The sequence below is a fragment of the Rhipicephalus microplus genome, chromosome 9, assembly GCF_043290135.1.
Source record: "Rhipicephalus microplus isolate Deutch F79 chromosome 9, USDA_Rmic, whole genome shotgun sequence".
Taxonomy (NCBI): domain Eukaryota; kingdom Metazoa; phylum Arthropoda; class Arachnida; order Ixodida; family Ixodidae; genus Rhipicephalus; species Rhipicephalus microplus.
In genome coordinates, this window is record NC_134708.1 from 16,752,596 (window position 1) to 16,767,254 (window position 14,659).

A 14,659-nucleotide genomic window follows, 5' to 3' on the forward strand; every position below is an offset into this window, starting at 1 on the left:
AGACCAAGTGGTTCGTAAAATGATTAAGTTTGGCGCGACACGGTAGAGTTTCCGTTGCGCGCATTGAGAATCTTATTGCACGGTTTTGGCATAAAACCTATGCAATTGCTTTTTAGGTGTTTTTACCTAGAATTACTTTTGTGTTGTACACGGTGTGTTACAACGTAACGTTTGAATGAACATTAAGACAAACTGTGAGGGATTATGCGTCTGGTTAACAGTACCATGTATCTTGCAACGCTGTAGGAATGAGAGTAGTAATTAAAAAGCTCAGGAGAGCTCAGTGTCTTTTTTTTTCTCTCAGAAGCGTTTGCATAAGCTGGTAACTTTAACCAAATGAGCCTTTTAAAAAGCAATGTTTTGTTGGCTATATTTTGAAGAGCGATTGGTCAAGTGATCATATGAGCGAAACAGTAAGCTTTTTAATTCTGAGCAAATTAAGAGTATTTTGGCCACAGTGTAGGCCAAAGATTCAGAAAAGCTAGATAGCTTTATGTCTCAGTGGTAGACAATTATGGGCGGCCGTAAACAAAGACGGACGTTCGGACAAAATTAGCGCTCACTGAATCCGAGTTCCTGACTGATGCTCTCAGCGGGACAGAACCGATGAAAGTAGTCAGTGATTAAAAGGAGGAGGCAGCCTTCTTAAGTGAAGAGGCAATACTGATCGTCATCCGGTTTAGAAAGCTTCTGTTGACTACCGAGAATTAACGGTTCGGTGTTAGGTGAGAGATCGAGGCCTAGGTGCCGTTCTATGTCAGGACGACAGTGGTAACAAGCAAAGCTGTGCTTTGCTTGAGCAAGAATTTAGGCTCTCGTGAGATAACATACTGCGCTTCAGGAAATGAATGCACTTGCCTTGTGTAGGCTATTGATCAGTTGCAGCGTTATCTCGGAGGTGCTAAATTTAAAATAGATACAGACCATTGTCCCCTTGGCTGCAAACCGTGACATCAAAGAACAGTCGCCTTGTGAGGCGGAGCTTGATTCTTCGAAAATATAATTTTGGCATTGGGTAAAGGGCAAATTGAATGGAAACGCTGACGCGCTCAGCCGCTCTTTCTAAACCATTCTGGAGTGCTCTTGGTGTATCAAAATTGATATTTTAGTTTTTTTCGTGCATCTTATGTAAATTTATAAGGTAGCACGTCTGGTTTCTCAGCTCAAGTGAGTCCTGAGAGTTTAGAGTGTGAGCTTTTTGTTAAAGCTAGTAATTAAAATTGGTTTGCCATCCCTCTTTTGGCTTGGTTTGTTCGAAGGGGGCCGAGTGCTTGCTTGTACATGTGGTCGAGTATCAGAGATGCTGTCGAAGATTCGGCGATCACCCGGACCATGCCATAAGCGAAGGCCAGTTCCTGGCATTCAACTACGGACCCTTTCGTCGTCCCTGCGAGCAGCAGTGTTGACCACTGCCCTCCGTGACTCATCTGGCGAGGGGGAAGCTGTTATGACCGCCATCAGTAGGCGCCATGCTGTCTCTGAGAAGCGTAGCCGGGCAGTGTTCCCGCGCCTGGAACCCCGGTTTTCTTGGAACCAGCGTCGAGAGCTGACGGGGGAGCGGCGCTCTTGTAATCCTCAAACAAGTAGCCGACTCGCCGAATGCCTATGCCCGCCAGGTATTGTCCCTGCTAGCTGGCGGATGAGACGTCATGTCGCCACGAAGCTGTAAGCCGTTCCAGAGGGGACAACAAAGACAGCGTATTCCTTTGAAGAAACGGCGACCGCCGCCACAAAGTGCCCTGCTAATTGAGCGGACAGATTGGCGGACCGTTTGATGTCTGCTGTCCGAAGCTTGGGACCCCTCGACCAGCGACATACACGACGAGCAAGAGCCTCTCTGGCGCCACCTTTAAGTGCAGTGATCTTGACTCGAAATTGGATGTTCACGTGCGCCGTGCATGCTCGTACCCCTCACCTGTTGTGTGTGTGTGTGATTGGTGTTCCACTGAAGAAGGAGGAGCCCGACAGGGCTTATAACGGCGCCGCAGAATGCGGGACGTCGCTCTGAACCAAGTAAAGGTTTAACCACCACGTTCGTAGTATGTGAAGGCTCTGAACTGTGTAGCGGTTCAACCACCACGTTCGTGGTTTGCGAACTCTTAACCTCATGCTGTAAATATTTGTAAATAGTGCCATAAACCTGTTTGTTTTTCGTATCCCCATCTCGTAAGCGTTCGTTTCCTCAACCCGAAGCTACACCACGCTACCACAGCACCCCGGGATCACAACAACTGGTGTTCAGCGGTGGAATTCCCAACAGGGCTCCCGCTAAATTCGAGAAATAGCGTCCCCAACCCAAAAGCGATTCAGGTTTTGCTCATGCGCAGTTGCCTCGACGTTATTTCTTTGGGGCCCATACTCGAAAACTCCCTATTATTTTCTGAGCACTCACCTTCGGCATTTGATGCCTATAATGTGCCTCTTAACAGGGCCCCACTATCAGTAACACTTCCTTTTCGTTTTATGCAACAGCTGCCGCATTTTTTTTCGCCAAATCTTGTCGACCTGTCGTTCGTTCGTTCGTTTATTAGTACCTCAAGGGTCCCGAGGGACATTACATGAGGGGTGGGCAAAAAAAAACATAACAGGCGAAACAAAAAAAGGAGCAAAGTGGCACAAACAATAACAAAATATAGAAACACAGCAGTAGATCATAATTAGGAAGATAAAACATGACATTTTACGGCATTTTGAAATTGATCGAACTGAGTTGACATGGCGATGTGGGCGGGAAGGTCGTTCCTTGTGCTGTCTGAAGGAAAAATGACTTCTGGAAGGTCTTTGTTTTTGGGCGTACGGGAATACTGCGTTGGGGTGATAATGTCGTGATATCCGATGTGCAGGTCTGATGAATGCATTGCCTGGTGGCAAGGAATGAAAAAAACTTATGATACAAGCACAAGCGTGAAATTTTACGACGAGAGGCAAGATGAGGAAGATTAAGCTGGGTTAGAGCTCCCGGTGTAAATGTGTTGGACAATCCGCTCGTTGGCACAACAGCCGTTTTGTTGCTCCCGTTAGTTCCTCCGACACGCCACAGTCGCTTTAGTCTTATTTATTTATTTATTTATTTATTTATTTATTTATTTATTTATTTATTTATTTATTTATATGGATGCGGAAATGTAGGCCCGTGTACTCAGATTTGGGTGCACGTTAAAGAACCCCAGGTGGTCAAAATTTCCGGAGCCCTCCACTACGGCGTCTCTCATAATCAAATAGTGGTTTTGGGACGTTAAACCCCACAAATCAATCATTATTTATTTATTTATTTATTTATACTTGTACCTACAGCGCCCTCTGGGGGCATTGTTGTAGGGGGGTTTACAAATTCAAAGTACATTTAAATCAGTGGGGACAAGTTGAATTGCGCGGCACTGAAAAAAATAAAAACAAATCAAAAATACCTAAATCACAGCATACAGTACCATTGTTTAACCACATACTCCTTTAAAAGGGAAGAAAACGCTGTGGAAGGGGCGGTCAAAATGTTTTTTGGAAGACTGTTCTGTTCGTGAATAGTTTTAGAAAAAAAAGTATTTGCATACGTTGATGTTCGGCACATATATTCACACTTTCAAAGGATGGTCCCGTCGTGATGAGATGTATGTTGGTGGTCTGATGTATTTGTTTTTATCGATCCCAGTTTTGTCGTTTATTAGGTTGTAGAAAAGACATAGCCTGATATATTTACGCCTTCAGGAGAGTAACGGCCAACCAGGTGAACTAACAATTTCGCTAGACCTTCTGGTGAAGTCGTAATCACCCGTCACAAACCGGGCGGCACGTTTCTGAATGCGCTCCGATGCATCAATATTTAACTTTGTGGCCAGGTCCCAGGCAGTGCAAGCATATACTAAAAAAGGCGTACATTAGACACGTAAAGAACTTGTTTGAAAACAGAGGGGGCGGTTCTGAAATTGCGGCGAAGGAAGTTCAGCACGCGACTGGCTTTAACTGATACCATGGGAACATGATCATTCCACGATAGTGTGCTGTTGATGACAACGCCAAGATACTTGTATTCATTTACCACGGATAACGGTATCCTTTCCATGAAGCAATTTGTGATAAAAGGCTGTTTTTTTTTCTTGGTTAACCTAACGACACAGCACTTTGACACGTTAAGCTGCATTTTCCACGTACTGCACCGTGTTATTACTGAGTCGTGTGTCGTGGCCGCGCGCTGACGGCATCATCTCTGCCTGGCCACCTCTGGGACTTCATGTGGCAGCTGGGGTGGGGCGTTCTTCCTACCCTTGACCGCATCGAAATGTGGAGAACGGTCCAATCAGCAACATGCCCAAACTGCTTCCTATACGAGAAATGAATCGGCATGTTTTGAGGCAATGCGTCGTTACTCGTGTTTTCTGGAGGGCCGTGCGTGCTGGATTTTGTGACCTTGGCATAAATCGCGCTTCGTTTCTTCTGGCCGCTGTTCTCGAGGCCGATTCGCCTGTCTTCTCATTGTGGCCGGTGCTCACTTTCTTTGGCGCAATCGCTGCAGGTAAGGCGCTTGAAGCAGGCCGTCCCACAATCTCCCCGTACCTTGGAGCGACTGTACACAGAGCTGCCCTCTGTTCGGTCGGAGGAACTGTTCTTTCTCGGTGAGGAGGAATTCCTTCGGCACTGGTTCTCCCTCTTGTGAGTGGGAAACGTGTGAAACTTGTCTTTCGGCCTGCCTGGTTTTGGCAGGCTGATGTTAGTTTGAGTACCGGCATCAATGCCGTGTAAATACCGCGTAAATGCCGTGTAAATACGTAACAAATACATGTTTACGTTTCATTTGTGTGTTTTTCGTTTACCATGTAATGTACATATAAGCATATCTCTTTTTTTGAAAAATTTTTAGTGTGCCTGTACATGTTTTGTTTCGCCACGATGTTCTGTTGGAATGTTATTGATGTTCACTGTAAATTTCTCTAATCACCAAATAATCATAATTTGCGTCTCCCGATAGAACAATTTTTTATCTTCTGAGCACAATAATGATAATAAATTGCGCGCCTATTAAGAGTTTAACGCAATAGCGCAATAGCCTGTCCCTAGTGCGCACTTCAAACGCTTAGTGGCATGAAATCTTTTCGAACTTGTTATGCACCCACTGCGTGACTGTTTGCATTTCGTAGTTGGTGACCGCGGCTTCAAGCCACGAATTCATCACGATAGTCGCATTTTCTGGTGCCCGATGGTATTGTACGCGTGTAAAACTCATTATTACTGCAATATATCATGTTGTATTCTGAAGCTTACAGGACGCGCGTGTCTATAAAGCGTGAAAGTTACCTTTACTGCATTCCCCAAGGAGATGACGTCACTTTCACTGTATTCCCAAGCAGACACTTAGCCAGCAGTGTGGTAGAACATCCGCTTGCCACGCAAACGAAACCACGCATTCGAAATTTCTTTCAAATGTTTCACCAACAAGCCCACATCGCCACTCTTGTCGGCCACGCAAACGACCCCAGTTTGATGCCCCGCTCTTATTCAGGAATATTTTATGATTTATTTTCTTCCAACGCCGCCGACACGGTCGCCCCTATTTCTGCGAAACGAACTCTTTAACGCTGTCGCGTTAGAAATAAAGAAAAAAAAAGGAAATGGAAGAAATGTAGGTACAACCGGACGATCATTGTCAGCGTCTAAACATTTTCTACACATTCCCATAAATTCACTTTTGTGTAAAACGTTGATTATACTCTTTCCCATTCGCCGGCCATCTGTGCATGTTCTGTGCATTTTTATCTTATGTGTTCAGATAACTTGTATATGTCAATAAATTCTTCAGTTGAGAGTCAGCGCTTGTTTGTGTCTCTTCTCTTCGTCCCCTGAGTTTGTGCGCTGTTTCTGCCCGTAATATTTCATTATTTATTTTCTTCCGACGCCGCCGACACGGTCGCCCCTACAGTTACTGCGAAACGAACTCTTTAACGCTGTCGCGTTAGAAAGAAAAAAAAAGGAAATGGAAGAAATGCAGGTACAGCCGGACGATCATTGTCAGTATCTGAACATTTTCTACACATTCCCATAAATCTTATAATTCTGTATAAAACGTTGATTATACTCTTTACCAGGAATATTTTATTATTTATTTTCTTCCAACGCCACCGACATGGTCGCCCCTATTTCTGCGAAACGAACTTTTTAATGTTGTCGCGTTAGAAAGAAAAAAAGGAAAAGGAAGAAATGCAAGTATACAACCGGACGATCATTGTCAGCGTCTGAACATTTTCTACAGATTCCCATAAATTCACTTCAGATTTGGGTGCACGTTAAAGAACCCCAGGTGGTCGAAATTTCCGGAGCCCTCCACTACGGCGTCTCTCATAATCATGTAGTGGTTTTGGGACGTTAAACCCCACATATCAATCAATCATAAATTCACTTCTGTATAAAACGTTGATTCGCCCTATTCTAGAATACGCATCTGTCGTTTGGTACCGTCACAAACAATGCGACCTAAAAAATCCTCGATAGCGTTCAACGTAAGGCCATCCGCTTCGTATGCCGTAACTACAGCCACAACTTTTCGCCAACACAGGCTCTACAATCACTGAACATTGTACCATTACATTCTCGTTATTGCATCGAATCTTTAAAACTATTACATACAGTCATCAGCTCCTCTCCTGGCATCTTCGGTGGTAACTACGTCGCATTTATGGAAGAATCTTGCACCCACAGCTCCCACATCTTGAACACTAAAGCCTTTATTTGCTCGTACTAACACATTCAAATATAGTTTTTTTCCCCACGTACTGTAGACCTCTGGAATTCCCTACTGGACAGTATTCGTTCACTATCTTTACAAAATGTCATTGATGCTGCTATTGACCATCTAGAAAATAGGTAAGGATCGTGTTTACAATACCATAGCGATGTTTTCTTTTGTATTTTAGTTTTATTGTTGTTGATCTGTTTGTATTAGTTTTGTATAGCTCATCCACCCCTGCTATAGCCCTGCATTAGGGCTGCAGTATATTCAAATAAATAAATAAATAAATAAATAAATAAATAAATAAATAAATAAATAAATAAATAAATAAATGTATTCTCATCGCCCTACTAAACGGAAGGAGTGCTTGAACACGTTCACTTGTGTCGGTTAAGAGTTTTGCCAAGATCACGACACGATTGTGAGGGCTGCCGTTGTGGAGGGGCTCCGCAAATTTCTGCCGCTCATACACTTACATGCTCTACGCACGGGCCTCCATCAATTTAGGCACGACCGAAATGCGAGTCATTTCGATTGCCAGGATCGAACCGCCCTCGGCCTTCGGCTCAACAGCCAAGCACACAGTAGCAGAGGCGGATAGCTGATTTCAAAAATGAGTTCTTGTGGGAAGACGACAAGGGTGCATCACAAGAAGGTTTAAAAAAAAATTGCTGGAGTGGAAGCTCCTGCAATGCTTTGCCAGCAGCTGTGACTGAGCCAGATTTTGCCTTGCAAATATCTCAGAAACATACTATTTTCTGGTAATGCCCACTCAGACATCAAGTGGATTTGATTCGTTAGTCTAAAGGCTACGTTAATTATAAATTAACAGATAGTTGTTTCCGAAGACATGTTCCGCAGAGCCTATAGTATCGGTGACTTAATCTTCAATAATAATTGCCTTGAATTCAATGCTTACTAAAGGAAACCAGTATGCTTTGCTCTGTTGCTTCTTTTGTTCGTGAAGGTCTGGATGCCGCGAAAGCTGTTTTTTATTTTTATTTTTTTGATGTACGAACTCTGTACAAATGCGGCTATCTGCTCTCCCATAGTAGAGTACATCGTACTCTAAATCGTTAACAACTTTTTCTAAACACAAATCGGCCTAGCTGTCTGGCTGCGCATGTGGTGAGGGCTTTATGCTCTCCCATAGTAGAGTACCAAGTACTCTGAATCGTTAATAACTTTTTCTAAACACACACAAGGGTGTTGCTCTCCCATAGTAGAGTACCTATAGTACTCTAAATCGTTACCTACTTTTCCTAAACACACAAGGGTGTTGGGTCCTCTGTCAGGTTATATGCCTTTAGCCCCAACATCCTTTTGTTTCTTGTGTCTTGTACAAGAAAACAATAAAACAAATTTTGAAAATTGAAAAAAAAATGAAAATAAGGAGGCACTTTGAGCACTGGCACGAAAAGGTTGCCAAGTTAAGCTCATTGGCCGTGCGAGAAAAGCGCTCCTTCTCAATCGAACGCCAACATTGTCATGCATATTAGAGCAATGATGTCTTTCTTTGAACGTAGTGATGTTGGTCGTGGTACATAGATCTGTCGAAGTATATGTGCCCATTACTGGAATGTTATGTAACTTTTTTTTCGTACATAGTGTAAATAAACCTTTTCTAAACACAGCTCATCGTGCCCCTAGTAAGATGGCTGCCACAGCCGCCATCTTACGGTTGGCACGACTTCACTCATGCATGGGCAAGAATTTCCACTCCAGGAAAATTTTAAAACACCCTTGGTGCATCATCGTTATGGCAAGTTTTATTAAAGATACGTGTAGATCTCTCTCTCTCTCTCTTTTCTAAACCCTGCGTATAACTCCTGCAAGCCAGTTAATTTCACTTCAGAAAAAAAAATAAAAAGAAAAGGCTAATGAGTAAGCGCACTTTTACTAAGCCCCTAGGATCCAGTAGTTATGGTGCTCGAATGGATTCGATACAAGGAGGATTTTAAAAAAATATTGCTGGAGCGGAAATGATTGCCCAGGAGTGAAATCGTTCCTCTGGCAAGATGGCGGCTGAGGCGGCCATCTTACTAGGGGCACGATAAAGTATCATCGTTTGTTTAGATGAAATGTTTAACGATTTCGAGTACTTCGTACTCAACTACGGGAGAGCACTGAGCCGTCCCGCTTTAGAATAAATGGTTGCAAAGATGAGGGTCAGGGGGGGGAGGGTAGAGAAAGTGGGTAACGATTGTGAGTATAGGGCACTGTACTATGGGAGAGCTGAACGCCGTCCCGTAGGCAAGGATGCAGCTAAGCAAAAACGAGGAAAAAACCGGTGCGTCGTTCAGCGATTAAATATGAAGCGTTTCTTTCACACGCCCGACGAGTGGGAACATTGTTTTCGGGTCACATAGTGCTCCAAGTGCGTCTTACAGTTACTAGTTTTCCTTAGTGAGCCTCTAATTGAAGGCAAAGTTCTTTGGAGATTCAGTAATCCACACTCGTTTCTGTGTGTGTTATTTCGTCGGGAACAACTATCTTTTAATATAGACCTAACGTAGCATGTACATAACACATCAAAGCCACTTGATTTTTAAGTGGCCACTATCAGAAAAGAGCATGTTTCCGCCATCTTGGCAGTGGCAAAAGGCGGCTTCACTTCTGCTGGCAAGGCTTTGCGGGAGCTTCCACTGCAGCAATTTTTCTTTAATCCTCCTTGGTTCCATCTTGGCCCCGGCGGTAACATTTCTTTGGATGCGAAACTTGCCAGCGGCCCCTGTACCTGTACTGTGTGATGTCAGTGAACGCTCAATGACACCTCATGACTGTCCGAATTTCCAACGTCCTCCACTATACGGCGTCCCTCGTAATCGTATCGTGGTTTTGATCGTAAAACCCACATATTATTGTGTAACGTCCGCAGCTTTATCGTTTAACCGCAAACTGCCGCATATAAGCGTACCCCCAGGCGTGACAACACGTGGGCAACCCCGCCAGGGACGGTTATAACTCGCCCACGTGTTAACACCGCCTGCCATATCGACTCCAGCCGTAAGTGTCGCCGAATCGATGGGAGTGAAGTATAACGGATCAAAAGTTGCAGGGGTAAAAAAGAAAACGCACCTGGAAGACTTCAGCGAAATGCATGTTCGGTCGGGGATCCGTGTCGATGTATATGCGAACTGGGTTATAGAGCCGCGTGATCGTTTTATAGCGTGCCTATCTTGCGTGGCCTCACGAACTGATCGCTGAACTACACAGCGACAGTGCAGATGTGCCACACGGGTGACAGTCTATAGGTAGGTCACCGGAGCTGGGACAGGTGTGTTGTTTCCGCATACGAAAAAAAAAAAGGGAGGGGGGGGAAATAACTACGCCGCGTACCAAGGTAAGCATGTGCTATCGAAAGCTGCGGCGGACGGAAATTGTCGCGTTGAAAGGCTATAGTAATGACCTAAAACTTCACGGCCGAGATAGCCTGCGGGTTTGATTCCCGTGAACGTTTCTATACGCTCCATGAAGTAAAGGAGGAAAAGGGGTATCGAGGTTGCTCCTTTAGAGGAGTAACTAACTTGCAACACCCATTGCAGCATTGTTTGGGAGTGACTGCGAACGAGTAACCACACTCTCGCGGTTACTTCTCAAGGGAACAACAGTTCGCGAAAGAAAAAAAAAATCAGGTTTGGCTAACATAACCAGCCTTTCAAAGTGCGTGCAAGCGTTTGATTAGTTGTACAGTCGATGTGCAAGCATCACTATCAGAAATAAATTTCGGAAAATTCGCAGCAAACACGCGGGATTTAGAAGTCGCGACCGCTCAGTCAGTATGGGCGTATACCACACCACGCTACGGCACCGTCCGAAAGGAAACAGGCTTGTGTAGGCACGGTGCGAACATTCTTGCAGTTACTCGAAAAAGGGGGCGCTTTGCTCTACAAGGAAAAAAGTGTCCCTCCTTGCCGTGCTGTGTGCAATATTTTCCGCTAATTTTGTTTTTTGGAGGAGCAAAGAGCCCTTTTTAGGGTAACTCGGCAGTTTCTCCGCAAAACTGTGTAGAGTGTATCATCCGCAGAATATCAACAGCGAATATCGCCTGGAAGATATTTTAAATGAACCGTTAAGTTTGTGTGAGCGCTCAATTCTGTTGTGCCATTGACATTCTCGAAGGGGACCCATTTTTTTTCCCCTCTAGTACATTTGTTCGTATGCAGGCGTGTGTACTCGGGTAAGCTGAGAAGGTGATACCCCCTCTCCCTCCGCCACCCTTCTTTCTTGCCAGTTTTTTTTTTTCTTCCGTATATCGACGGAAGAATTTTAAGCGGAATTTAATAAACAATCCCTACAGTATATGGCCATACGTCCGCTGTAATACAGGTTAACATCCGCATCCCTTATCAAACATTTTGAGGTGTGCTGTTTCCGCATGATTGACTTATTGATTGATTGATTGATTGACTGATTGATTAATTGATTCATTGATTGATTGAAAAAAAAATAAAGAAGCACGACGACCATGCATTGCACGTATACGAAAGCTATACAGCATGCTTCTGCCGGCAATTGCCCAGTCGATAGGTGCACTTATATTGAACGATTCGCTATTTTCTGCATTTGCTTTATCATTAAACTACCAAGAATAGCTCTAACACTCTAACAGGTGTGCCACGTGCAGGAAAAAGCAAAAATCAACCTGCGCTAGTCGAGATATACAAAAAAAGAGGCTCTCTCGGAAGTTATTTTGTTTTGCTATTATATTTTCGGAATCGAAATAAACGCAAGCTTCGGGGTGGCGTGTGGGATATATATATATATATATATATATATATATATATATATATATATATATATATATATATATATATATATATATATATATATATTTGACCAGCGCGCCCACTTGGCGCATTATTTATAGTATTATTATTCTTTGGGTGTATCGTCCGAAAACATCTGTATGATTATGCAAGCCGCTGTAGTGGAGGGCTTCGAAAATTTCGACTATCTGCAGTTTTTTTTTTTTTAACGTGCACCTAAATCTATGTGCACGGGCCTTAGCATTCCGGCCTCCATCGAAAACGCGACCGCCGTCGCCAAGATTCGATCACGTGGCCTGCGGGACAGCAGCGGACCACCAAACCGCAAGACCACCATGGCGGCATACGCACATATATATAGTGCAGTACGCGAGTGTCTTCAGTCACGTTCTGCGACCGGAGATACGAAGAGGCGGCCTCTGAATCGCCAGGGTGAAACCGCTAGCCACTGAATCGTATAGCTTGCTTATTACGTGTTTGCGATTCGAAGCTGGAGCTTCCGCGTACTGCGCATGTGCAAAATTCGGAATACCAGTAAAAAAAATCACAGCATATCCACGGCGCGAATGATGATTAGTGGATCTAACCCCCGTATTATAATATAGAACGTCCCTTCACTCAACGCTTCACCTTCACTTGAGAAAGCCGATGAAAGCGCCCTCCCTAGGCACGGCAAGTCTGCGCATATCAACGATAATCTGCTGTGATTCTTGAGTAGCGCAGCGTAATTTTCAGCCGAGTGGTGGCGCAGTGCTCAACTCTGTCAAGTGAAGGGTGGAAGTCGAGTCGAGGGGCGTTTGTGAATACGGGGGTAAGAAGCGCTGGAGGGTTTTATCGCTAAACCGTGAACCATCTCTGAATATCGGCCACTAACATCATTAAAGACGTGACATACGCTGTATATATTTATACGAGAAGTTTTAGTATTCGTAAAAGGTTGCTTGATTGATTGATTGATATGTGGGGTTTAACGTCCCAAAACCACTATATGATTATGAGAGACGCCGTAGTGGAGGGCTCCGGAAATTTAGACCACCTGGGGTTCTTTAACGTGCACCCAAATCTGAGCACACGGGCCTACAACATTTCCGCCTCCATCGGAAATGCAGCCGCCGCAGCCGGGATTCGAACCCGCGCCCTGCGGGTCAGCAGCCGAGTACCTTAGCCACTAGACCACCGCGGCTCGTAAAAGGTTGCTATACGTCGCTTCCGTTCCCCCTTCACTACAACAACTTTGTGGTCGGTGAAATTGTGGAAACGTGACGTGGGCGTAGTGGGATGTCTGCATGGACGAAGTAGTGGTCAGTTGGCAAAGGTTGAACTAAAGGCGGTCACGTACATATACATACAAGGGATGGACAGACCCAGGCCTTTAGGAGCTTCGCCCCTAAGAGAGAAGACCAGCAACAGCGTTCTTGTTTCCAGTCCCCGCTTTTACCGGTTTTCCGTCTACCACGCTTTTGTTCTTTAATTACGAACACGTCGTGCCGACTCGCCTAAGCATTCTCGTCAGTGCGTGCCAGTGACGTTGACGCGCGGTAATCGAACTTTACTCGATACACGCTTGCCCGCTGCACTGCGCGACAAGCCAGCTGTGTCTGTCACACGTCCCGTCATCCCGAGCATGACTCGTTAGCGTCGATTTATCGGAATTCGGCGCGCCGGATGTGTCTCTCAGAAGCGCCGTTATTCCGCTTTCTAATGAAGCCGGTATACCGGATTCACTTTTTTTTTTACTTCATAAGTAAGGATCTCTTGCGTAATGCATTTACACGCCTAGTAGTGGCGAACAGCTCGGAACAAACTAAACGCAAAAGGAGCAAAAGGTGAACCTTTTTTTCGTGTGTGTATGTACAATAATGAAGCTTCACTAGCTCAATGGAAAGGAATGCATTACGCAACCACACAATCACCTATAGGCCAGACCCACAAGCGCAGATTAACTAGCCTCGCCGCGGTGGTCTAGTGGCCAAGTTACTCGGCTGCTGACCCGCAGGTCGCGGGTTCGAATCCCGGCTGCGGCGGCTGCATTTCCGATGGAGGCGGAAATGTTGTAGGCCCGTGTGCTCAGATTTGGGTGCACACGTTAATGAACCCCAGGTGGTCGAAATTTCCGGAGCCCTCCACTAAGGCGTCTCTCATAGTCATATGGTGGTTTTAAGACGGTAAACCCCACATATCAAACAATCAAAGATTTACTAACTTTTATTGCGCATAGTGTGCGCTCGTGGATGTGCCTCGTACATTTCGTGTCGGGTTGCGGCAGTGTATTCCTTTTTTTTTTCCTAAATACTTGACAGCGCTGATTCGAGACAGGACAAAAGGAAGGAGTAACACTGAAGGAAGCGCCGTGTCTTGTGCGCTTGTCGTGTTTTTCAGCGTCCTTGCTCCGTCTCGTGTCGAAACCGCGCTTTCGAATATATAAGAAAATGAACCAACTAGGCCGGCAAGGAATTTCGTTAAGCTTTTTTGTCAGGATGCAACAGCTTGCCAACAAAAAAAAAAAAAAAAGTCTTTTAAACTTCACTCACTCACCCGCACACCCAAGCAAGCGTACAGCAGGTCAGCTGGTCACCAGTATCCACGGTTTTCCCGACGGACGCACCACAAGCACCACCGTCGAGCACGGGCGTGGAGCTCCACTTTTTTTAGGCTCGCTGTCGGGGGACTAAAAACCGACCACCTCACCAGACGACGCGAACCACCGGAAAGAAAGCCCACTCCGTAGTTGAACGCGCACAATTCCGTGCAGCACCGGGAAACGCTTCCTCCTCCTCCTCCGCTTCGACGGTTTTCCGAGGTGGGTACTTGACGAAGACAGGTCGGAACAGGCACACTGCTTCACTTGTCTCGTATGTAAAACGAGATGTGGCTTGTCCGTCACTGCAGGGTCGACCGGTTCCAGCTCGGGTCGCGAGCTTGTGAATCTTCAGGGTGGATTCGGCGCCGAGCACACCGGGGTTTAAATTTAGACACCCTCCCACTCGGCCAGTCGTGGTGAGAAGTGCATAGACGTGTGCAATGCGGACAAGTCACCCGTCCCGGGCTCCGGACTCGCCCGATTCTTCTCGGAGGGTTGTCAGAATTTTCGCAGCAACTGAAGTCGTTCCGCGGGATAACAACTGCGAACAAACACGTGGGAAAAAAAAAAGTGTAGGTAAGATTTTTTTGGACG